Source organism: Pseudophryne corroboree, chromosome 1 (genome assembly GCF_028390025.1).
Source record: "Pseudophryne corroboree isolate aPseCor3 chromosome 1, aPseCor3.hap2, whole genome shotgun sequence".
In the NCBI taxonomy this organism is placed as follows: Eukaryota; Metazoa; Chordata; class Amphibia; order Anura; family Myobatrachidae; genus Pseudophryne; species Pseudophryne corroboree.
Window position 1 is genome coordinate 905,123,539 of NC_086444.1, and position 25,124 is coordinate 905,148,662.

At 50.4% G+C, this 25,124-nt stretch overlaps 1 protein-coding gene across 6 annotated transcripts in view; it reads right to left on the minus strand.

Moving 5' to 3' along the window:
- Positions 1-25,124, minus strand: part of BBS7 (Bardet-Biedl syndrome 7) — a 190,452-nt gene that overhangs the window by 144,456 nt on the left and 20,872 nt on the right. The gene's annotated exons all lie outside the window — the stretch shown is intronic.

A 25,124-nucleotide genomic window follows, 5' to 3' on the forward strand; every position in this document is an offset into this window, starting at 1 on the left:
GTCTCTGGTCCGCGAACAATAGCAGGGAAGTTCCTTGTTGAGACGAGAAGCTATCATGTCTATTTGTGGGCAACCCCCCCCGGGTGGAGATCATGACGACTCCGCAAGTCCGCCTCCCAGTTGTCCACACCCGGAGTGAATATTGCTGGCATGGCTCTTCCATTTCTTTCCGCCCAGAGGAGTATCTTTGACACCTCTCGCATGCAGGCTCTGCTTTTTGCCCCTCCTTGGCGATTGATACATGCTACCTCCGTGGCGTTGTCCGATTGTACCTGGATCGCGTGATCCTTGAGTAGAGGAGAGGCTTGAAGTAGAGCATTGTAGATCGCCCGAAGTTCCAGAATGTTGACTGGAAGGAGGCTTTCATGGCCTGACCACCTGCCCTGGAACTGCGCCCCTTGGGTGACAGCTCCCCATCCTCTCAGACTCGCATCCGTCGTGAGGAGGGTCCAATCCTGAATCCTGAAACTCCTGCCCTCCAGGAGATTGGAGGACTGAAGCCACCACAGGAGGGAAATCCTGGCCTGAGGTGACAGATGAATCATCCGGTGCATACTGTCGAACTCCAGCTTGTAGCCCTGAGAAACAAGCTCTCTGACCCAGGCATCCCAGCAGGAAGTCTCCCAGATGCTGAAGTGACGCAGTCGATCTCCCACCTCGAGATGGGTGGGCACAGTCATGCTGAGGTCTTAGTGGAAGCAGAAACGGTGGACTGTTCCTGAGAACTGGTGCTTGCAGGTTTTCTGGACTTACCTCTGGGGCCTCTAGCTGCATTGGAGGAACCTCTGGTCTTCGATCGAAATCTGTGAGACCGAAAGGACTGTACAGACGGCCCCAGATAGGAGCGTCTCGCTGGCGGGGCCCCAGAGGGGAGAAACGTGGATTTCCCAGACGTAACTTTGGAAATCCAGATATCCAATTCAACCTCAAAAGGCCATTCTCCAGAAAAGGGGAGGGATTCCACGTCCGCAATCCAACGATGCAACCACAAGGCCCTGCGTGCCGACACTGCCATGGCAGACGTCCGAGCATTAATGCTCCCCATCTCCTTGAGGAAATCCGAGGACACGTGTAGTGTCCTGAATGTGCTTCAGTAGGGTTACCAAAGTAGCTAAGGGCATATCCCCCGAGAGACCCCCCTGAATTTGAATGGCCCAAGAATGAATAGCATGGGTCATCTAGCAACCCGCAATGACCGGTCTTTGTGAGAGGCCGGCTGCAGTGTATATAGATTTTGAGGTAGTCTCTATCTTCCGATCCCCAGGATCCTTCATCGTAAAGGAGCCCGGGGCAGGCAGCACCGCTTTCTTAGACAGGCGATAGACTGAGACATCCATGCCAGGGGGTTCCTCCCAAAATGTTCTACCTTCAGGAGCAAATGGGCAAAATCTTTTTGAACACTTGGAATTTTTTGTCTGGATTTTTCCAGGCCTGTTTGAATAAGTCATCTAACTCTGGAGAATCAGGGAAAGTGACACTGGGCGTGTTTTGGACAAAGAAAAATAACTGCTGTGTAGTGATGAGCGGGTTCGGTTTCTCGGAAACCGAACCCCCCCGAACTTCACGCTTTTTACACGGGTCCGAGGCAGACTCGGATCTTCCCGCCTTGCTCGGTTAACCCGAGCGCGCCCGAACGTCATCATCCCGCTGTCGGATTCTCGCGAGGCTCGGATTCTATCGCGAGACTCGGATTCTATATAAGGAGCCGCGCGTCGCCGCCATTTTCACACGTGCATTGAGATTGATAGGGAGAGGACGTGGCTGGCGTCCTCTCCGTTTAGAGTAGACTAGAGAGTAGTAGAGACACTTGATTTACTAATTTTGGGGAGCATATTAGGAGTACTACTTGCTGATAGTGTGACCAGTGACCACCAGTTTAATTAATCCGTTCTCTGCCTGAAAAAAAACGATACACAGTGTGACACAGTCACATACCATATCTGTGCTCAGCCTCAGTGTGCCCTCAGTGTGCTGCATCATCTATGTAATACTGTATATCTGACTGTGCTGAGTGCTCACTGCTCACACAGCTTAATTGTGGGGGAGACTGGGGAGCAGTTATAGCAGGAGTACATATTTTAACAGTGCACACTTTTGCTGCCAGAGTGCCACTGCCAGTGCCAGTGTGACTGACCAGTGACCACTGACCACCAGTATATTGTGATTGTCTGCCTGAAAAAGTTAAACACTCGTCGTGTGGTGTTTTTATTCTATAAACGCATTCTGCTGACAGTGTCCAGCAGGTCCGTCATTATATAATATATACCTGTCCGGCTGCAGTAGTGATATATATATATATTTTTTATATCATTATCATCCAGTCTATATTAGCAGCAGACGCAGTACGGTAGTCCACGGCTGTAGCTACCTCTGTGTCGGCAGTCGCTCGTCAATCCATAAGTATACTAGTATCCATCCATCTCCATTGTTTACCTGAGGTGCCTTTTAGCTGTGCCTATTAAAATATGGAGAACAAAAATGTTGAGGTTCCAAAAATAGGGAAAGATCAAGATCGACTTCCACCTCGTGCTGAAGCTGCTGCCACTAGTCATGGCCGAGACGATGAAATGCCAGCAACGTCGTCTGCCAAGGCCGATGCCCAATGTCATAGTACAGAGCATGTAAAATCCAAAACACCAAATATCAGTAAAAAAAGGACTCAAAAATCTAAAATAAAATTGTCGGAGGAGAAGCGTAAACTTGCCAATATGCCATTTACCACACGGAGTGGCAAGGAACGGCTGAGGCCCTGGCCTATGCTCATGGCTAGTGGTTCAGCTTCACATGAGGATGGAAGCACTCAGCCTCTCGCTAGAAAAATGAAAAGACTCAAGCTGGCAAAAGCACAGCAAAGAACTGTGCGTTCTTCGAAATCACAAATCCACAAGGAGAGTCCAATTGTGTCGTTTGCGATGCCTGACCTTCCCAACACTGGACGTGAAGAGCATGCGCCTTCCACCATTTGCACGCCCCCTGCAAGTGCTGGAAGGAGCACCCGCAGTCCAGTTCCTGATAATCAGATTGAAGATGTCAGTGTTGAAGTACACCAGGATGAGGAGGATATGGGTGTTGCTGGCGCTGGGGAGGAAATTGACCAGGAGGATTCTGATGGTGAGGTGGTTTGTTTAAGTCAGGCACCCGGGGAGACACCTGTTGTCCGTGGGAGGAATAGGGCCATTGACATGCCTGGTGAAAATACCCAAAAAATCAGCTCTTCGGTGTGGAAGTATTTCAACAGAAATGCGGACAACATTTGTCAAGCCGTGTGTTGCCTTTGTCAAGCTGTAATAAGTAGGGGTAAGGACGTTAACCACCTCGGAACATCCTCCCTTATACGTCACCTGCAGCGCATTCATCATAAGTCAGTGACAAGTTCAAAAACTTTGGGCGACAGCGGAAGCAGTCCACTGACCAGTAAATCCCTTCCTCTTGTAACCAAGCTCACGCAAACCACCCCACCAACTCCCTCAGTGTCAATTTCCTCCTTCCCCAGGAATGCCAATAGTCCTGCAGGCCATGTCACTGGCAATTCTGACGAGTCCTCTCCTGCCTGGGATTCCTCCGATGCATCCTTGCGTGTAACGCCTACTGCTGCTGGCGCTGCTGTTGTTGCTGCTGGGAGTCGATGGTCATCCCAGAGGGGAAGTCGTACTCGTAAGACCACTTTTACTACTTCCACCAAGCAATTGACTGTCCAACAGTCCTTTGCGAGGAAGATGAAATATCACAGCAGTCATCCTGCTGCAAAGCGGATAACTGAGGCCTTGGCATCCTGGGCGGTGAGAAACGTGGTTCCGGTATCCATCATTACTGCAGAGGCAACTAGAGACTTGTTGGAGGTACTGTGTCCCCGGTACCAAATACCATCTAGGTTCCATTTCTCTAGGCAGGCGATACCGAAAATGTACACAGACCTCAGAAAAAGACTCACCAGTGTCCTAAAAAATGCAGTTGTACCCAATGTCCACTTAACCACGGACATGTGGACAAGTGGAGCAGGGCAGGCTCAGGACTATATGACTGTGACAGCCCACTGGGTAGATGTATGGACTCCCGCCGCAAGAACAGCAGCGGCGGCACCAGTAGCAGCATCTCGCAAACGCCAACTCTTTCCTAGGCAGGCTACGCTTTGTATCACCGCTTTCCAGAATACGCACACAGCTAAAAACCTCTTACGGCAACTGAGGAAGATCATCGCAGAATGGCTTACCCCAATTGGACTCTCCTGTGGATTTGTGGCATCGGACAACGCCAGCAATATTGTGTGTGCATTAAATATGGGCAAATGCCAGCACGTCCCATGTTTTGCACATACCTTGAATTTGGTGGTGCAGAATTATTTAAAAAACGAGAGGGGCGTGCAAGAGATGCTGTCGGTGGCCAGAAGAATTGCGGGACACTTTCGGCGTACAGGCACCACGTACAGAAGACTGGAGCACCACCAAAAACGCCTGAACCTGCCCTGCCATCATCTGAAGCAAGAAGTGGTAACGAGGTGGAATTCAACCCTCTATATCACAGGTTCTCAAACTCGGTCCTCAGGACCCCACACGGTGCATGTTTTGCAGGTCTCCTGACAGAATTACAAGTGACATAATTAGCTCCACCTGTGGACCTTTTAAAATGTCTCAGTGAGTAATTAATACACCTGTGCACCTGCTGGGTTACCTGCAAAACATGCACTGTGTGGGGTCCTGAGGACCGAGTTTGAGAACCACTGCTCTATATGCTTCAGAGGTTGGAGGAGCAGCAAAAGGCCATTCAAGCCTATACAACTGAGCACGATATAGGAGGTGGAATGCACCTGTCTCAAGCGCAGTGGAGAATGATTTCAACGTTGTGCAAGGTTCTGCAACCTTTTGAACTTGCCACACGTGAAGTCAGTTCAGACACTGCCAGCCTGAGTCAGGTCATTCCCCTCATCAGGCTTTTGCAGAAGAAGCTGGAGACATTGAAGGAGGAGCTAACACAGAGCGATTCCGCTAGGCATGTGGGACTTGGATTCACGGGTGGTCAATCTGTTGAAATCAGAGCACTACATTTTGGCCACCGTGCTCGATCCTAGATTTAAAACCTACCTTGGATCTCTCTTTCCGGCAGACACAAGTCTGCTGGGGTTCAAAGAACTGCTGGTGACAAAATTGTCAAGTCAAGCGGAACGCGACCTGTCAACATCTCCTCCTTCACATTCTCCCGCAACTGGGGGTGCGAGGAAAAGGCTCAGAATTCCGAGCCCACCCGCTGGCGGTGATGCAGGGCAGTCTGGAGCGACTGCTGATGCTGACATCTGGTCCGGACTGAAGGACCTGACAACGATTACGGACATGTCGTCTACTGTCACTGCATATGATTCTCTCCCCATTGAAAGAATGGTGGAGGATTATATGAGTGACCGCATCCAAGTAGGCACGTCAGACAGTCCGTACTTATACTGGCAGGAAAAAGAGGCAATTTGGAGGCCCTTGCACAAACTGGCTTTATTCTACCTAAGTTGCCCTCCCACAAGTGTGTACTCCGAAAGAGTGTTTAGTGCCGCCGCTCACCTTGTCAGCAATCGGCGTACGAGGTTACATCCAGAAAATGTGGAGAAGATGATGTTCATTAAAATGAATTATAATCAATTCCTCCGTGGAGACATTGACCAGCAGCAATTGCCTCCACAAAGTACACAGGGAGCTGAGATGGTGGATTCCAGTGGGGACGAATTGATAATCTGTGAGGAGGGGGATGTACACGGTGATATATCGGAGGATGATGATGAGGTGGACATCTTGCCTCTGTAGAGCCAGTTTGTGCAAGGAGAGATTAATTGCTCCTTTTTTGGTGGGGGTCCAAACCAACCCGTAATTTCAGTCACAGTCGTGTGGCAGACCCTGTCACTGAAATGATGGGTTGGTTAAAGTGTGCATGTCCTGTTTATACAACATAAGGGTGGGTGGGAGGGCCCAAGGACAATTCCATCTTGCACCTCTTTTTTCTTTTATTTTTCTTTGCGTCATGTGCTGTTTGGGGGGTGTTTTTTGGAAGGGCCATCCTGCGTGACACTGCAGTGCCACTCCTAGATGGGCCAGGTGTTTGTGTCGGCCACTAGGGTCGCTTAGCTTACTCACACAGCTACCTCATTGCGCCTTTTTTTTTCTTTGCATCATGTGCTATTTGGGGAGTGTTTTTTGGAAGGGCCATCCTGCGTGACACTGCAGTGCCACTCCTAGATGGGCCAGGTGTTTGTGTCGGCCACTTGGGTCGCTTAGCTTAGCCATCCAGCGACCTCGGTGCAAATTTTAGGACTAAAAATAATATTGTGAGGTGTGAGGTGTTCAGAATAGACTGAAAATGAGTGGAAATTATGGTTATTGAGGTTAATAATACTTTGGGATCAAAATGACCCCCAAATTCTATGATTTAAGCTGTTTTTTAGGGTTTTTTGAAAAAAACACCCGAATCCAAAACACACCCGAATCCGACAAAAAAAATTCGGTGAGGTTTTGCCAAAACGCGTTCGAACCCAAAACACGGCCGCGGAACCGAACCCAAAACCAAAACACAAAACCCGAAAAATTTCCGGTGCTCATCACTACTGCTGTGACGCAGTGTCCTCTAGAGGGAGCTTTAACACATCCCTTATAGCCAAAATAAGGAGTTCAATACCCTAAGTAGACTCTGGATCCCCACTAACGGGGTCCAGGTCATCCCCATCATCTTGTATCTCATCATCTGTATCAGATAGCAGCACAGGTAAACCATGCTTCTGGGGACCTGCATGAGAGAGGGGGGGGGGGGGGGGGGGGGGGCTGTGCATCAGCCCTTGCAGCTAAATCTGCAACAGCTTGTTGCAGCTGAATTTTCTGCACATTAGCAGTGAGCTGGGATGACATATCTGACATCATAGTCTTAAGGGACTCTAACCGGTGGGGCTCTGGACCCTCTCCCCCAGCCTCTTCACTAATTTGTGAAGATTGACTACATTGTTCACAGGAAGCACAGTCATTATATAATGGAGAGAATTTGGTGTGACACACACTGCACAGCTTGTGCTTACCCATATTTTACAGCAAGTACAAAAAATAGGATTTTAATTACCTACCAGTAAATCCTTTTCTCGTAGTCCAGAGGATACCTGGGTCCATTTAGTACCATGGGGTATAGAGAGGTCCACTAGGAGCCATGGGCACTTTAAGAATCTGATAGTGTGGGCTGGCTCCTCCCTCTATGCCCCTCCTACCAGACTCAGTCTAGGAAACTGTGCCCGAGGAGAAGGACATACTTCGAGACAAGGCTAGATAAGGATAGTGGTGAGATTCCGAACCAGCACACACACCAAGAGGAAAACCAAGCTAATCAAACTTGAAACAGGAACAGCAACGGCTTAACCAACATAACTTAACCAAGTAACAGTGCAGGACGAACGAAGCACTGGGCGGGTGCCCAGTATCCTCTACGGACTACGAGAAAAGGATTTACCGGTAGGTAATTAAAATCCTATTTTCTCTTACGTCCTAGAGGATACTGGGGTCCATTTAGTACCATGGGGATGTACCAAAGCTCCCAAACCGGGAGGGAGAGCGCTGAGGTTCCTGCAGAACTGATTGGCCTCTGAGGATCTTCAGTTTGGTCAAAGTATCGAAATTGTAAAACTTAGCAAACGTGTTTGAACCTGAACAAGTAGCTGCTCGGCAGAGCTGTAAAGCCAAAACACCCCGTGGAGCCGCCCATGAAGAACCCACCGACATAGCAGAGTGGGCCTGTACAGATTTTGGACATGGCAAACTTGCCATGGAATAAGCATGCTGGATAGTAAGTCTGATCTAGCGTGCAATAGTCTGCTTTGAAGCAGGACAACCAATCTTATTGGGATTATAAAGAACAAACAGCAAGTCCGTCTTTCTGTGACGAGCTGTTCTTTTCACATACACCTTCAATGCCCTCACAACATCCAAAGACTTTGAAGTAGCAGAGGTGTCGGTGACAACCAGAACCACAATAGGTTGGTTGATGTGAAACGCCGACATCATCTTAGGAAGAAATTGCTGACGAGTTCTGAGTTCAGCTCTGTCCTCATGGAAAATTAAATAGAGACTTTTGTGAGATAAAGCCCCCAGCTCCGACATACGTCTTGCTGAAGCCAAGGCCAACAGTGTGACGGTCTTCCACGTTAGATATTTTACGTCCACCCTCTCTAACGGTTCAGACCAGTCCGATTGGAGGAATTGCAGCACCACATCGAGATCCCAAGGTGCCGTGGGAGGCACAAAGGAAGGTTGGATGTGCAGAACACCTTTCAAGAACGTCTGGACCTCAGGGAGAGACGCCAATTGTTTCTGAAAGAAAATGGACAAGGCCGAAATCTGGACTTTTATGGAGCCCAGACGTAGGCCCACATCCACTCCTGCTTGTAGAAAAAGCAGGAACTGTCCTAGAGGGAATTCCACCGCAGAAAATTTTCTGCTCTCACACCAAGAGACTTATTTCTTCCAAATACGATGGTAATGCTTAGACGTTACCCCCTTCCTGGCTTGGATCATAGTTGCGATAACCTTGTTAGGGATCCCTGTCCTGGCTAGAATCAGCCGTTCAACTTCCATGCCGTCAAACGTAGCCGCGGTTAGTCCTGATAGAGGAACGGGCCCTGTTGCAGAAGATCCTAGCGAAGAGGTAGAGGCCACGGATCTTTGAGGAGCATCTCCAGAAGGTCCGCTTACCAGCCCCTTCTTGGCCAGTCCGGAGCAATTAGAATTGCTTGAACCTTTTTCCTTTTTATTCTCTTGAGAATTCTTGGGATCAGAGGAAGTGGAGGAAACACGTACACCATCTGATAGACCCATGGAGTCGTCAGGGCGTCTACCGCTACCGCCTGTGGATCTCTCGACCTGGAACAATACCGCCTGAACTTCTTGTTGAGACGAGAGGTCATCATGTCGATCTGTGGATATCCCCATCGACTTGTCAAGCACCTGAACACTTCCGTGTGAAGGCCACACTCCCCTGGGTGCAGGTCATGTCTGCTGAGGAAGTCTGCTTCCCAGTTGTCTACTCCCGGAATGAAGACCACCGACAACACCAGAGCGTTTCTCTCTGCCCAGAGGAGAATTTTTGACACCTCTGACATTGCTGCTCTGCTTTTCGTTCCGCCCTGTTTGTTTATGTACGTTACTGCCGTCACACATTGTCCGACTGGACCTGAATGGCCCAATCTTGAAGAAGATGTGAGGCCTGCAGAAGGGCGTTGTATATGGCCCTGAGTTCCAGAATGTTGATTGGAAGGACGACTTCCTGACTGGACCATCTTCCTTGAAACTGCACCCTCTGAGTGACTGCTCCCCAACCTCTGAGGCTTGCGTCTGTGGTTAGCAGAATCCAGTTCTGAATTCCGAACCTCGACGAGGTGAGTAGTCTGTAGCCACCATAGAAGGGAGATCCCGGCTTCTGGCGACAGACGGATCCTCTAGTGCATGTGAAGATGCGATCCGGGCCATTTGTCCAACAGATCGAGCTGGAAGGGTCTTGCGTGAAACCTTCCGTATTGAAGAGCCTCGTAAGAGGCCATCATATTCCCCAGAAGGCGAATGCATAGATACACCGATACCCGGGTTGGCTTCAGGACATCCCGAACCATCGACTGGATTACTAATGCCTTTTCCAACAGAAGGAACACCTTCTGCGACTCTGTATCCAGTATCATACCCAGGAATGGGAGCCTCCGTGTTGTCTCTGGGTGAGATTGTAGCCCTGGGAAATAAGATTTAGGACCCAGGAATCCTGGCACGAATTTGACCAGATTTGACTAGAGAATTGTAGGCGTGCTCCCACCTGACAGCCTTCCAGGCATTGTGGTCCACCGTACCCTCATGCCGCCATAATGGCCGGCGCCCCGCTAGCCGGGACGCCGGCTCAGTACTCACCACTCTTCAGTCTTCTGGCTCTGTTAGGGGTGGTTGCGTGCTGCTGGAATGTACGCTCGCCATGGTGGGGCTTGCGAATAGTTCCCTCAGGAGCTCAGTGTTTTGTCAGTGGGGATCGGGACCATTAACCCTTCAAGAGGTTGGGCCGTTCCCCCCCTAAGTCCCACGAAGCAGGCAGGCTGGTGCCAACCAGCCCTGCCTGAAAATAACAAATGTATAACATAAATGCAGAAAACTCTTCAGGAACTTCCTTCAGCATGGTCGGCTCCTCCGGGCACATTATCCAAACTGAGTCTGGTAGGAGGGGCATAGAGGGAGGAGCCAGCCCACACTATCAAATTCTTAAAGTGCCCTAGTGGACCCGTCTATACCCCATGGTACTAAATGGACCCCAGTACCCTCTAGGACGTAAGAAAAACATACACACAGTCATAATGCAAGCCTGCACTACTATATGTGAGAGGAGACACAGAGAGAGGATACCAGCACACCCTGAGCTGCACAGCCCCATTGAGAATGTCAGCTCTGTAAAACACAGTAATTCCAATCCTAAATATGCTCAGGATAGTGTACACAAGCGGCTCTCCCCCTTTGCTACACCCTGTACCAGTTTTTCAGAGTGTCTGTAGGCAGGAAGCGCTGTGTGTGTGTGTGCTGTAGATGGCTGCAGTAAGCAGAGGAAGGCGCCAAAGCGCCCCAAGTCCCGCTCTGAGGAAGCTCCGCCGCCTCCAATGGCGCCGGAGCTGTACTTATTTTTTATACTGGCAAAGTCTCCTAAACAGCTTAAAACATCACACAAGTGCTAGTCAAGCAGTTTTGGGCCAGTTTACACACGGGGAATCCTAGCGGGACCCCCCCAGGGAGGGTCCCGTACGCCGTGCCCATGGTCAGCCACATTTTGAACTGGGGGACCCTCCTAGCGGGGCCCCCGGTTTGTACTCGGCACCGATGTCACCTTCAGGCAGCGTTAGGGGCGTGCGTTGTGCTGCGCCTGTGACAGCCAAGGCGCAGTGCCCCACTGAACAACAACCCCGGGGGAAACGGCTCTGCACCTCATAAGGCCGGTGACCCCCCCCCCCTCCCCTAACTCCCACAGTGCAGGTATGCTGCTGCCCAGACAGCATACCGCAAATAATAAAAGTTTAAAAAGAAATTGAAGAAAACTCTCTGGAGTTGCAAAGATGTGTATCCTCTCCTGAGGGCACTTTTTTCTAAACTGCCTGTGGGAGGGGGCATAGAGGGGAGGAGCCAGCACACCCAGTTGAAGAAATTTAAAGTGCACTGGCTCCTTGGCCCCCGTCTATACCCCATCGTACTAGTTTCCCCCAATATCCCTTATGGATGCTAGAGAAAATAAGATTTTACTCACCGGTAAATCTATTTCTCGTAGTCCGTAGTGGATGCTGGGGACTCCGTAAGGACCATGGGGAATAGACGGCTCCGCAGGAGACTGGGCACATCTAAAGAAAGCTTTAGGACTATCTGGTGTGCACTGGCTCCTCCCCCTATGACCCTCCTCCAAGCCTCAGTTAGGACACTGTGCCCGGAAGAGCTGACACAATAAGGAAGGATTTTGAATCCCGGGTAAGACTCATACCAGCCACACCAATCACACCATATAACTCGTGATAGGAACCCCGGTTAACAGTATGATAACAATGGAACCTCTGAATAGATGGTTCGCAATAACAACCCGATTTGTGTAACAATAACTATTTACAAGTATTGCAGACAATCCGCACTAGGGATGGGCGCCCAGCATCCACTACGGACTACGAGAAACAGATTTACCGGTGAGTAAAATCTTATTTTCTCTGACGTCCTAGTGGATGCTGGGGACTCCGTAAGGACCATGGGGATTATACCAAAGCTCCCAAACGGGCGGGAGAGTGCGGATGACTCTGCAGCACCGAATGAGAGAACTCAAGGTCCTTCTCAGCCAGGGTATCAAATTTTTAGAATTTTGCAACGTGTTTACCCCTGACCAAGTAGCAGCTCGGCCAAGTTGTAAAGCCGAGACCCCTCGGGCAGCCGCCCAAGATGAGCCCCCTTCCATGTGGAATGGGCTTTTACAGATTTAGGCTGCGGTAGTCCCACCGCAGAAAGCGCAAGCTGAATAGTGGAAAGTCAGGTAAGGGCTTTTTTATGACAAAGCCGCCAATTCTGACACATGCCTGGCCGAAGCCAGAGCCAACACATGACCACTTTTCATGTGAGATATTTCAAATCCACGGTTTTAAGTGGCTCAAACCAATGTGATTCCAGAAACTTCAAAACCACATTGAGATCCCAAGGTGCCACTGGGGCACAAAAAAGGGGCTGAATATGCAGCACTCCCTTACAACGTCTGCACTTCAGGCTGACATCCTTCCTGGCTTTGATCAGGATAAGAATGACTTCCTCCGGAATGCCTTTTTCACTCAGGATCCGGTGTTCAACCGCCATGCCGTCAATGCAGCCGCGGTAAGTCTTTGAACAGACAGGGCCCCTGCTGCAGCAGATCCTGTCTGAGTGGCAGAGGCCATGGGTCCTCTGAGATCAACTCCTGAAGTTCCAGGTACCAAGCCCTTCTTGGCCAATCCGGAACCATGAGTATAGTTCTTACTCCTCTTTTCCTTATTATCCTCAGTACCTTGGGTATGAGAGGGAGAGGAGGGAACACATAAACCGACTGGTACAGCCGCGGTGTCACTAGAGCGTCCACAGCGATCGCCTGAGGTTCCCTTGACCTGGCGCAATATCTTTTTTATTGAGGCGGGACGCCATCATGTCCACCTGTGGTCTTTCCCAACGGTTTACCAGCATTTGGAAGACTTCTGGATGAAGTCCCTATTCTCCCGGGTGGAGTCTGCTGCGGAAGTCTGCTTCCCAGTTGTCCACTCCCGGAATGAACACTGCTGCCAGTGCTACCACATGATTTTCCGCCCAACGGGGAATCCTTGTGGCTTCTGCCATCGCCCTCCTGCTTCTTGTGCCGCCCTGCCTGTTTACATGGGCGAGCGCCGTGATGTTGTCTGATTGGATCAGTACGGCTGGTGAAGCAGGGGCCTTGTTTTGCTTAGGGCCTTGTAAATGGCTCTTATCTCCAGAAAATTTATGTTAAGTGAAAACTCCTGTTTTGGACCATAGTCCTTGGGATTTTATTCCCTGTGTGACTGCACCCCAGCCCCGAAGGCTGGCATCCGTGGTCCCCAGGACCCAGTCCTGTATTCCGAATCTGCGGCCCTCTAGTAGATGAACCGTCTGCAGCCACCACCGCAGCGACACCCTGGTTCTTGCCGACCGGGTTATCCGCTGCTGTATCTGGAGATGGGACCCGGACCATTTGTCCAACAGGACCCACTGGAAAATCCTTGCGTGGAACTTTCCGAATGGAATTGCTTCGTACGAAGCTACCATTTTTCCCAGGACTCGTGTGCATTGATGGAGGAGCCAGCCCACACTATCAAATTCTTAAAGTGCCCTAGTGGACCCGTCTATACCCCATGGTACTAAATGGACCCCAGTACCCTCTAGGACGTAAGAAAAACATACACACAGTCATAATGCAAGCCTGCACTACTATATGTGAGAGGAGACACAGAGAGAGGATACCAGCACACCCTGAGCTGCACAGCCCCATTGAGAATGTCAGCTCTGTAAAACACAGTAATTCCAATCCTAAATATGCTCAGGATAGTGTACACAAGCGGCTCTCCCCCTTTGCTACACCCTGTACAAGTTTTTCAGAGTGTCTGTAGGCAGGAAGCGCTGTGTGTGTGTGCTGTAGATGGCTGCAGTAAGCAGAGGAAGGCGCCAAAGCGCCCCAAGTCCCGCTCTGAGGAAGCTCCGCCGCCTCCAATGGCGCCGGAGCTGTACTTATTTTTTATACTGGCAAAGTCTCCTAAACAGCTTAAAACATCACACAAGTGCTAGTCAAGCAGTTTTGGGCCAGTTTACACACGGGGAATCCTAGCGGGACCCCCCCAGGGAGGGTCCCGTACGCCGTGCCCATGGTCAGCCACATTTTGAACTGGGGGACCCTCCTAGCGGGGCCCCCGGTTTGTACTCAGCACCGATGTCACCTTCAGGCAGCGTTAGGGGCGTGCGTTGTGTTGCGCCTGTGACAGCCAAGGCGCAGTGCCCCACTGAACAACAACCCCGGGGGAAACGGCTCTGCACCTCATAAGGCCGGTGACCCCCCCCCCCCTCCCCTAACTCCCACGGTGCAGGTATGCTGCTGCCCAGACAGCATACCGCAAATAATAAAAGTTTAAAAAGAAATTGAAGAAAACTCTCTGGAGTTGCAAAGATGTGTATCCTCTCCTGAGGGCACTTTTTTCTAAACTGCCTGTGGGAGGGGGCATAGAGGGGAGGAGCCAGCACACCCAGTTGAAGAAATTTAAAGTGCACAGGCTCCTTGGCCCCCGTCTATACCCCATCGTACTAGTTTCCCCCAATATCCCTTATGGATGCTAGAGAAAATAAGATTTTACTCACCGGTAAATCTATTTCTCGTAGTCCGTAGTGGATGCTGGGGACTCCGTAAGGACCATGGGGAATAGACGGCTCCGCAGGAGACTGGGCACATCTAAAGAAAGCTTTAGGACTATCTGGTGTGCACTGGCTCCTCCCCCTATGACCCTCCTCCAAGCCTCAGTTAGGACACTGTGCCCGGAAGAGCTGACACAATAAGGAAGGATTTTGAATCCCGGGTAAGACTCATACCAGCCACACCAATCACACCATATAACTCGTGATAGGAACCCCGGTTAACAGTATGATAACAATGGAACCTCTGAATAGATGGTTCGCAATAACAACCCGATTTGTGTAACAATAACTATTTACAAGTATTGCAGACAATCCGCACTAGGGATGGGCGCCCAGCATCCACTACGGACTACGAGAAACAGATTTACCGGTGAGTAAAATCTTATTTTCTCTGACGTCCTAGTGGATGCTGGGGACTCCGTAAGGACCATGGGGATTATACCAAAGCTCCCAAACGGGCGGGAGAGTGCGGATGACTCTGCAGCACCGAATGAGAGAACTCAAGGTCCTTCTCAGCCAGGGTATCAAATTTTTAGAATTTTGCAACGTGTTTACCCCTGACCAAGTAGCAGCTCGGCCAAGTTGTAAAGCCGAGACCCCTCGGGCAGCCGCCCAAGATGAGCCCCCTTCCATGTGGAATGGGCTTTTACAGATTTAGGCTGCGGTAGTCCCACCGCAGAAAGCGCAAGCTGAATAGTGGAAAGTCAGGTAAGGGCTTTTTTATGACAAAGCCGCCAATTCTGACACATGCCTGGCCGAAGCCAGAGCCAACACATGACCACTTTTCATGTGAGATATTTCAAATCCACGGTTTTAAGTGGCTCAAACCAATGTGATTCCAGGAACTTCAAAACCACATTGAGATCCCAAGGTGCCACTGGGGCACAAAAAAGGGGCTGAATATGCAGCACTCCCTTACAACGTCTGCACTTCAGGCTGACATCCTTCCTGGCTTTGATCAGGATAAGAATGACTTCCTCCGGAATGCCTTTTTCACTCAGGATCCGGTGTTCAACCGCCATGCCGTCAATGCAGCCGCGGTAAGTCTTTGAACAGACAGGGCCCCTGCTGCAGCAGATCCTGTCTGAGTGGCAGAGGCCATGGGTCCTCTGAGATCAACTCCTGAAGTTCCAGGTACCAAGCCCTTCTTGGCCAATCCGGAACCATGAGTATAGTTCTTACTCCTCTTTTCCTTATTATCCTCAGTACCTTGGGTATGAGAGGGAGAGGAGGGAACACATAAACCGACTGGTACAGCCGCGGTGTCACTAGAGCGTCCACAGCGATCGCCTGAGGTTCCCTTGACCTGGCGCAATATCTTTTTTATTGAGGCGGGACGCCATCATGTCCACCTGTGGTCTTTCCCAACGGTTTACCAGCATTTGGAAGACTTCTGGATGAAGTCCCTATTCTCCCGGGTGGAGTCTGCTGCGGAAGTCTGCTTCCCAGTTGTCCACTCCCGGAATGAACACTGCTGCCAGTGCTACCACATGATTTTCCGCCCAACGGGGAATCCTTGTGGCTTCTGCCATCGCCCTCCTGCTTCTTGTGCCGCCCTGCCTGTTTACATGGGCGAGCGCCGTGATGTTGTCTGATTGGATCAGTACGGCTGGTGAAGCAGGGGCCTTGTTTTGCTTAGGGCCTTGTAAATGGCTCTTATCTCCAGAAAATTTATGTTAAGTGAAAACTCCTGTTTTGGACCATAGTCCTTGGGATTTTATTCCCTGTGTGACTGCACCCCAGCCCCGAAGGCTGGCATCCGTGGTCCCCAGGACCCAGTCCTGTATTCCGAATCTGCGGCCCTCTAGTAGATGAACCGTCTGCAGCCACCACCGCAGCGACACCCTGGTTCTTGCCGACCGGGTTATCCGCTGCTGTATCTGGAGATGGGACCCGGACCATTTGTCCAACAGGTCCCACTGGAAAATCCTTGCGTGGAACTTTCCGAATGGAATTGCTTCGTACGAAGCTACCATTTTTCCCAGGACTCGTGTGCATTGATGTACCGACACCTGTCCCGGTCTTAGGAGGTTTCTGACTAGAGATGACAACTCCTCGGCTTTTTCCATTGGAAGAAACACTTTTTTCTGGTCTGTTTCCAGAATCATTCCCAGGAACAGAAGACGTGTCGTCGGGACCAGCTGTGACTTTGGAATTGAGAATCCAGTCCTGCTGTTGCAGCACTTCCCGAGAAAGTGCTACCCCCTTACCAACTGTTCCTTGGACCTCGCCTTTATCAGGAGATCGTCCAAGTACGGGATAATTAAAACTCCCTTCTTGCGAAGGAGTATCATCATTTCAGTCATTACCCATGGTAAAGACCCTCGGTGCCGTGGATAATCCAAACGGCAGCGTCTGGAACTGAGCGATTCCATCTTGAACTTGAATCTTTTGTTATATGTGTTCAAGGATTTTAAATTTAAGATGGGTCTCACCGAACCGTCCGGTTTCAGTACCACAAACATTGTGGAAAAGTAACCCTTTTCCTGTTGAAGGAGGGGTACCTTGATAATCACTTGCTGTGAATACAGTTTTTTGGATAGCCACCAACACTGCCTCCCTGGCAGAGGGAGTTGCCGGTAAGGCAGATTTTAGGAAACGGCGGGGGGGAGACGTCTCGAATTCCAGCCTGTACCTCTGAGATACTGTTTGAAGAACCCAGGGATCCACCTGTGAGAGAGCCCACTGTGCGCTGAAATTTCTGAGACGGGCCCCCACCGTACCCGGGTCCGCCTGAGCAGCCCCAGCGTCATGCTGTGGACTTACCGGACGCAGGGGAGGACTTCTGCTCCCGGGAACTAGCTGTGTGCTGCAGCTTTTTCCTTCTACCTTTTCCTCTTGGCAGAAAAGATGAGCCTCTAGCCCTCTACTTTTCTGGGGCCAAAGGGACTGTACCTGATAATACAGTGCTTACTTTTGCTGTGGGGTAGCTTGTGGCAAAAGTTTTGATTTCCCAGCCGTAGCTGTGGAAACGAGGTCTGAAAGACCATCCCCAAACAGTTCCACCCCCTTCTAGGGCAAACTTCCATGTGCCGTTTTGAATCGGCATCGCCCGACCATTGACGAGTCCATAACCCCCGTCTGGCGGCAATGGTTTTACATAGCGCTTATTAGTGATGCCAGTCGGCAAATATCCCTCTGTGCATCACGCATGTATAAGACAGCGTCTTTTATATGCTCTATTTTCAGCAAAATATTGTCCCTATCTATAGTATAAATATTATCCGACAGGGAATCTGACCACGCAGCTGCCGCACTGCACATCCATGCCGAGGCAATAGCAGGTCTCAATATAATGCCCGTGTGTGTGTATATAGCTTTAAGGGTAGTTTTCTGCTTTCTATCAGCAGGTCCTTCAGGGCGGCCGTATCCGTGACGGTAGTGCCACCTTTTTTAATAAGCGTGTAACCGCTTTATCTACCCTAGGGGTTATTTCCCAACGTGACCTATCCTCTGGCGGAAAAGGGTACGCTGCTTAGAAATTATCAATTTCTTATCGGGGGAAGTCCACGCTTCCTCACACACCTCATATCAATTCCTCAGATGCAGGAAAACTACTGGTAGTTTTCTGTCACCAAACATAATACCCTTTTTTGTGGTATCTGGGGTATTATCAGAAATGTGTAATACATTTTTAATTGCCTCAATCATGTAACGGGTGGCCCTATTGGAAGGTACACTAGTCTCATCGTCGTCGACACTGGAGTCGGTATCCATGTCAACATTTGTGTCTGCCATCTGAGGTAGCGGGCGTTTTAGAGCCCCTGATGACATGTGAGACACTTGGACAGGCACAAGCTGAGCAGCCGGCTGTCCTATGTCGTCAAACCTTTTATGTAAGGAGTTGACACTGTCACGTAATTACTTCCATAAGTCCATCCACACCGGTGTCGACCCCGCAGGGGATGACATCCCATTCACAGGCATTTGCTCCGCCTCCACATCATTATCCTCATCATACATGTCGACACAGCAGTACCGACACACAGCACACACACAGGAAATGCTCTGACAGAGGACAGGACCCCACAAAGCCCTTTGGGGAGACAGAGGGAGAGTATGCCAGCACACACCAGAGCGCTATATATCACAGGGATATCACCTATAGAGAGTGTTTTCCCTTATAGCTGCATAATATACATATATACTGCGCCTAATTTGTGCCCCCCCTCCCTTTTTAACCCTTTTCTGTAGTGCAGGACTGCAGGGAAGAGCCAGGGAGCGATCCCTCCAGCAGAGCTGTGAGGGAAAATGGCGCCAGTGTGCTGAGGGAGATGGCTCCGCTCCTTTTTCGGCGGGCTTTCTCCCGCTATTGTAAAAGTTCTGGCAGGGGTTAATAAACACCTATATAGCCCCTGGGGCTATATATGGTGTCAGTTCGCCAGCCAAGGTGTTAATATTGCTGCTCAGGGCGCCCCCCCCCCCAGCGCCCTGCACCCATCAGTGACCGCAGTGTGTGGTGTGCATGAGGAGCAATGGCGCACAGCTGCAGTGCTGTGCGCTACCTTGGGGAAGACAGAAGTCTTCAGCCGCCGATTTTCCGGACCACCTTCTTGCTTCTGGCTCTGTAAGGGGGACGGCGGCGCGGCTCCGGGAACGGACGACGAGGTCGGGTCCTGTGTTCGATCCCTCTGGAGCTAATGGTGTCCAGTAGCCTAAGAAGCCCAAGCTACCACCACTTAGGTAGGTTCGCTTCTTCTCCCCTTAGTCCCTCGGTGCAGTGAGCCTGTTGCCAGCAGGTCTCACTGAAAATAAAAAACCTAACATATACTTTCTTCCTAGGAGCTCAGGAGAGCCCCTAGTGTGCATCCAGCTCAGCCGGGCACAGAAATCTAACTGAGGCTTGGAGGAGGGTCATAGGGGGAGGAGCTAGTGCACACCAGATAGTCCTAAAGCTTTCTTTAGATGTGCCCAGTCTTCTGCGGAGCCGTCTATTCCCCATGGTCCTTACGGAGTCCCCAGCATCCACTAGGACGTCAGAGAAAATAAGATTTTACTCACCGGTAAATCTATTTCTCGTAGTCCGTAGTGGATGCTGGGGACTCCGTAAGAACCATGAGGAATAGACGGGCTCCGCAGGAGACTGGGCACTCTAAGAAAGATTTAGTACTACTGGTGTGCACTGGCTCCTCCCTCTATGCCCCTCCTCCAGACCTCAGTTAAGGAAACTGTGCCCGGAAGAGCTGACATTATAAGGAAAGGATTTTGGAATCCAGGGTAAGACTCATACCAGCCACACCAATCACACCGTATAACTTGTGATAACTTACCCAGTTAACAGTATGAACCACAACAGAGCATCAATAATGGATGCCCACATAACATAACCCTTTATTAAGCAATAACTATGTACACGTATTGCAGAAAGTTCGCACTTGGGACGGGCGCCCAGCATCCACTACGGACTACGAGAAATAGATTTACCGGTGAGTAAAATCTTATTTTCTCTAACGTCCTAGTGGATGCTGGGGACTCCGTAAGGACCATGGGGATTATACCAAAGCTCCCAAACGGGCGGGAGAGTGCGGATGACTCTGCAGCACCGAATGGGCAAACACAAGGTCCTCCTCAGCCAGGGTATCAAACTTGTAGAACTTAGCAAATGTGTTTGTACCCGACCAAGTAGCTGCTCGGCAAAGCTGTAATGCCGAGACCCCTCGGGCAGCCGCCCAAGAAGAGCCCACTTTCCTTATCAGCGTAGGAATAACTTCCTCCGGAATGCCTTTTTCCGCTAGGATCCTGCGTTCAACCGCCATGCAGTCAAACGCAGCCGCGGTAAGTCTTGGAACAGACAGGGCCCCTGTTGCAACAGGTCCTGTCTGAGAGGCAGAGGCCATGGGTCCTCTGTGAGCATTTCTTGCAGTTCCGGGTACCAAGTCCTTCTTGGCCAATCCGGAACAATGAGTATTGTTCTCACTCCTCTTTTTCTTACGATTCTCAGCACCTTGGGTATGAGAGGAAGAGGAGGAAACACATAGACCGACTGGAACACCCACGGTGTTACCAGTGCGTCCACAGCTATCGCCTGAGGGTCTCTTGACCTGGCGCAATACCTTTGTAGCTTTTTGTTGAGACGGGACGCCATCATGTCTACCTGTGGCAGTTCCCATCGATTTGTAATCTGAGTGAAGACTTCGTGATGAAGTCCCCACTCTCCCGGGTGGAGGTCGTGCCTGCTGAGGAAGTCTGCTTCCCAGTTGTCCACTCCCGGAATGAACACTGCTGACAGTGCTTGCACGTGATTCTCCGCCCAACGAAGAATCCTGGTGGCTTCCGCCATCGCCACTCTGCTTCTTGTGCCGCCCTAGCGGTTTACATGAGCCACTGCGGTGATGTTGTCTGACTGAATCAGCACCGGTTGGTTGCGAAGCAGAGGCTCCGCTTGACTCAGGGCGTTGTATATGGCCCTTAGTTCCAGGATATTTATGTGCAGACAAGCCTCCTGACTTGACCACAACCCTTGGAAGTTTCTTCCCTGAGTGACTGCCCCCCACCCTCGGAGGCTCGCATCCGTGGTCACCAGGACCCAATCCTGTATGCCGAACCTGCGGCCCTCGAGAAGGTGAGCACTCTGTAGCCACCACAGAAGAGACATCCTGGCCCTCGGGGACAGGGTGATCAGCCGATGCATCTGAAGATGCGATCCGGACCACTTGTCCAACAGATCCCACTGAAAGATCCTCGCATGGAACCTGCCGAAGGGAATGGCTTCGTATGATGCCACCATCTTTCCCAGGACTCGCGTGCAGCGATGCACCGACACCTGTTTCGGTTTTAAGAGGTCTCTGACTAGAGTCACGAGCCTTCTCCGCCGGGAGAAACACCTTCTTCTGGACCGTGTCCAGAATCATGCCCAGAAAAGGCAGACGCGTTGTAGGAATCAGCTGCGACTTTGGGATATTCAGAATCCAGCCGTGCTGTTGCAACACTTCCTGAGAGTGTGCTACGCTGATCAGCAACTGCTCTCTGGACCTCGCCTTTATGAGGAGATCGTCCAAGTATGGGATAATTGTGACTCCTTGCTTTCGAAGGAGCACCATCATTTCTGCCATTACCTTGGTAAATATTCTCGGTGCCGTGGAGAGCCCAAACGGCAACGTCTGGAATTGGTAATGACAGTCCTGTACCACAAATCTGAGGTACTCCTGATGAGGTGGATAAATGGGGACATGCAAGTAAGCATCCTTGATGTCCAGAGACACCATAAAATCCCCCTTTTCCAGGCTTGCAATGACCGCTCTGAGCGATTCCATTTTGAACTTGAATCTTTTCAGATAAATGTTCAGGGACTTTAAATTCAATATGGGTCTGACCGAACCGTCCGGTTTCGGTACCACAAACATTGTGGAATAGTATCCTCTTCCTTGTTGAAGAAAGGGAACCTTTACCACCACCTGCTGGAGATATAACTTGTGAATTGCCACTAACACAACTTCCCGTTCCATGGGGGAAGCTGGCAGGGCCGATTTGAGGTAACGGTGAGGGGGCATCACTTCGAATTCCAGCTTGTATCCCTGAGACACAATCTGTATAGCCCAGGGATCCACCTGTGAGCGAACCCACTGGTGGCTGAAATTTCGGAGACGCGCCCCCACCGCTCCTGGCTCCTGTGGAGCCCCAGCGTCATGCGGTGGATTTAGTGGAAGCCGGGGAGGACTTCTGTTCCTGGGAACTAGCTGTATGGTGCAGCTTCTTTCCTCTACCCCTGCCTCTGGCAAGAAAGGACGCACCTCTGACCTTCTTGCTTCTTTGTGATCGAAAGGACTGCATTTGGTAATACGGTGCTTTCTTAGGCTGTGAGGGAATATATGGCAAAAAATTTGACTTCCCAGCCGTAGCTGTGGAAACTAGGTCCGAGAGGCCGTCCCCAAACAATTCCTCACCCTTGTATGGTAAAACCTCCATGTTCTGGCAGAAATTGACATTGCATTTATTCTAGAGCCCAGTAGGCAAATGTCCCTCTGGGCATCCCTCATATATATGACAGCGTCTTTTATATGCCCCAGGGTCAGTAAAATGGTATCCTTGTCTAAGGTATCCATTTCCTCAGACAGATTATCTGTCCATGCTGCTACAGCACTACACATCCAGGCCGACGCAAATGCCGGCCTCAGTAGAGTACCTGAATGTGTATAAACAGACTTCAGGATACTTTCCTGCTTCCTATCTGCAGGATCCTTTAGGGCGGCCGTATCCTGTGACGGCAGGGCCACCTTCTTAGATAAGCGTGTCAGAGCTTTATCTACCCTAGGGGAGGATTCCCAGCGCACCCTGTCCGTTGGCGGGAAAGGGTACGCCATAAGTAACCTTTTGGAAATCAGCACTTTCCTATCGGGGGAATCCCACGCTTTTTCACATAATTCATTTAACTCATGTGAAGGGGGAAAAGTCACCTCTTGCTTTTTCTCCCCATACATATAAACCCTCTTGTCAGGGACAGGGTTTACCTCTGATATGTGCAAAACATCCTTCATTGCTATGATCATGTAGCGGATGGCTTTAGCCATTTTAGGCTGCAATTTTGCATCATCCTCATCGACACTGAAGTCAGAATCCGTGTCAATATCTGTGTCAACAATTTTGGATAGTGGGCGCTTCTGAGACCCTGACGGCCTCTGCGCTGTAGGATCAGGCATGGGCTGAGACCCCGACTGTCCCAAGGCATCAGCTTTATCCAACCTTTTATGCAAGGAGTTTACATTATCATTTAACACCTTCCACATATCCATCCAATCAGGTGTCGGCGCCATAGGCGGAGACACGTCATTCATCTGCACTTGCTCTGCCTCCACATAGCCCTCTTCGTCAAACATGTCGACACGCGCGTACCGACACACCACACACACAGGGGATGCTCTATATGAGGACAGGACCCCCACAAGGCCTTTTGGAGAGAGAGAGAGAGAGAGTATGCCAGCACACACCCCAGCGCTATATGACCCAGGAATCACATAGTAACTTAGTGTTTACCCAGTAGCTGCTGTATATATGATTAATGCGCTAAATTTATGTGCCCCCCCTCTCTTTTTACCCTTTCTACCGTGAGTCTGCAGGGGAGAGCCTGGGGAGCTTCCTCTCAGCGGAGCTGTGGAGAGAAAATGGCGCTGGTGAGTGCTGAGGAAGAAGGCCCCGCCCCCTCAGCGGCGGGCTTCTGTCCCGCGATTTTGTGTGAAATTAATGGCGGGGGCTCATGCATATAACAGTGTCCAACTGTATATATGCTGCTTTTGCCAGGAGGTACTTAATTGCTGCCCAGGGCGCCCCCCCTGCACCCTACAGTGACTGGAGTGTGTGGGTTAGTGTGGGCGCAATGGCGCACAGCTGCAGTGCTGTGCGCTACCTCATATGAAGACAGGAGTCTTCTGCCGCCGATTTTGACGTCTACTTGTTTCAACCCGCCGGCTTCTGTCTTCTGGCTCTGCGAGGGGGACGGCGGCGCGGCTCCGGGAACGGACGACCAAGGTTAGGTTCCTGTGTTCGATCCCTCTGGAGCTAATGGTGTCCAGTAGCCTAAGAAGCGCAACCTAGCCGCAGTTAGTAGGTTTGCTTCTCTCCCCTCAGTCCCACGTAGCAGAGAGTCTGTTGCCAGCAGAAGCTCTCTGAAAATAAAAAAACCTAACTAAAATACTTTCTTATTAGCAAGCTCAGGAGAGCTCACTAAAATGCACCCAGCTCTGTCCGGGCACAGATTCTAACTCAGGTCTGGAGGAGGGGCATAGAGGGAGGAGCCAGTGCACACCAGTAGTACTAAATCTTTCTTAGAGTGCCCAGTCTCCTGCGGAGCCCGTCTATTCCCCATGGTCCTTACGGAGTCCCCAGCATCCACTAGGACGTTAGAGAAATGATGACTCCCGTCCCTGTGATGTGCCCGTAGTGAAGTGACGGCATTAACGGGTTCCTCCACTCCTCTGTCAGGAATCCTGTGCAAGCACAGACTACTGACCACGCATGTGCAGCCGCTATTGCTGGAGAGGGTTCTAGAGGGACCCTCTTCCTGTAGTTTTTGAGACGTTTAGCCCATAGGCTACAGCATCTTCAGATAGCATTAGCTGTGGGGGTCAAAGCTTGGTAGATCTGCCAGCTACGCAACCACCATAGGAACCTACATGCGACTGCTGACAGAAATTGAGGACACACAACAGATATCTCCAATACTGTTGGGTTACATTTTAATGCTTCCTGTGAACATTTTGGGTTAATGCTATTCTATTTACCAAACAAGTTTTTATCTCCCACTTTAGTCAATAGGAACCAGGCGCATTCTATTTCCATTTTTGTTAGGTCTGACACTTCATCCAGGAAGTGCCCAAGTTACCAGCACTGCACAGTAACAGGGCTATCAGCTGTGGAAGAGTGGATCCACATTTCACCAGTATGTTATTATAGGTCTTGTTCAGATAAACCTGGTGCTTTTGGCCACATCAATACTAATGAGCGGCCAAACAGAGCAACAATTGGATTGCTCCATCTGGTGCCTACTCGTAAAGACGGCCAGCAGAGTTTCCAAACGCTACTAGAAAGATGAGATTTAGGGATTTATTTATGAAGAATCGAGTTGTAAAACCCGGCACTTCTGTTCATGTTTTGCTAATAAAAGCATTGCCTTCTTAAATATTGTGTATACACATGTTCAGAAGCGCCAGGTTTTACTACTCGACGCTTTGTAAATAAACCCCTTTGAATCAGATTGGC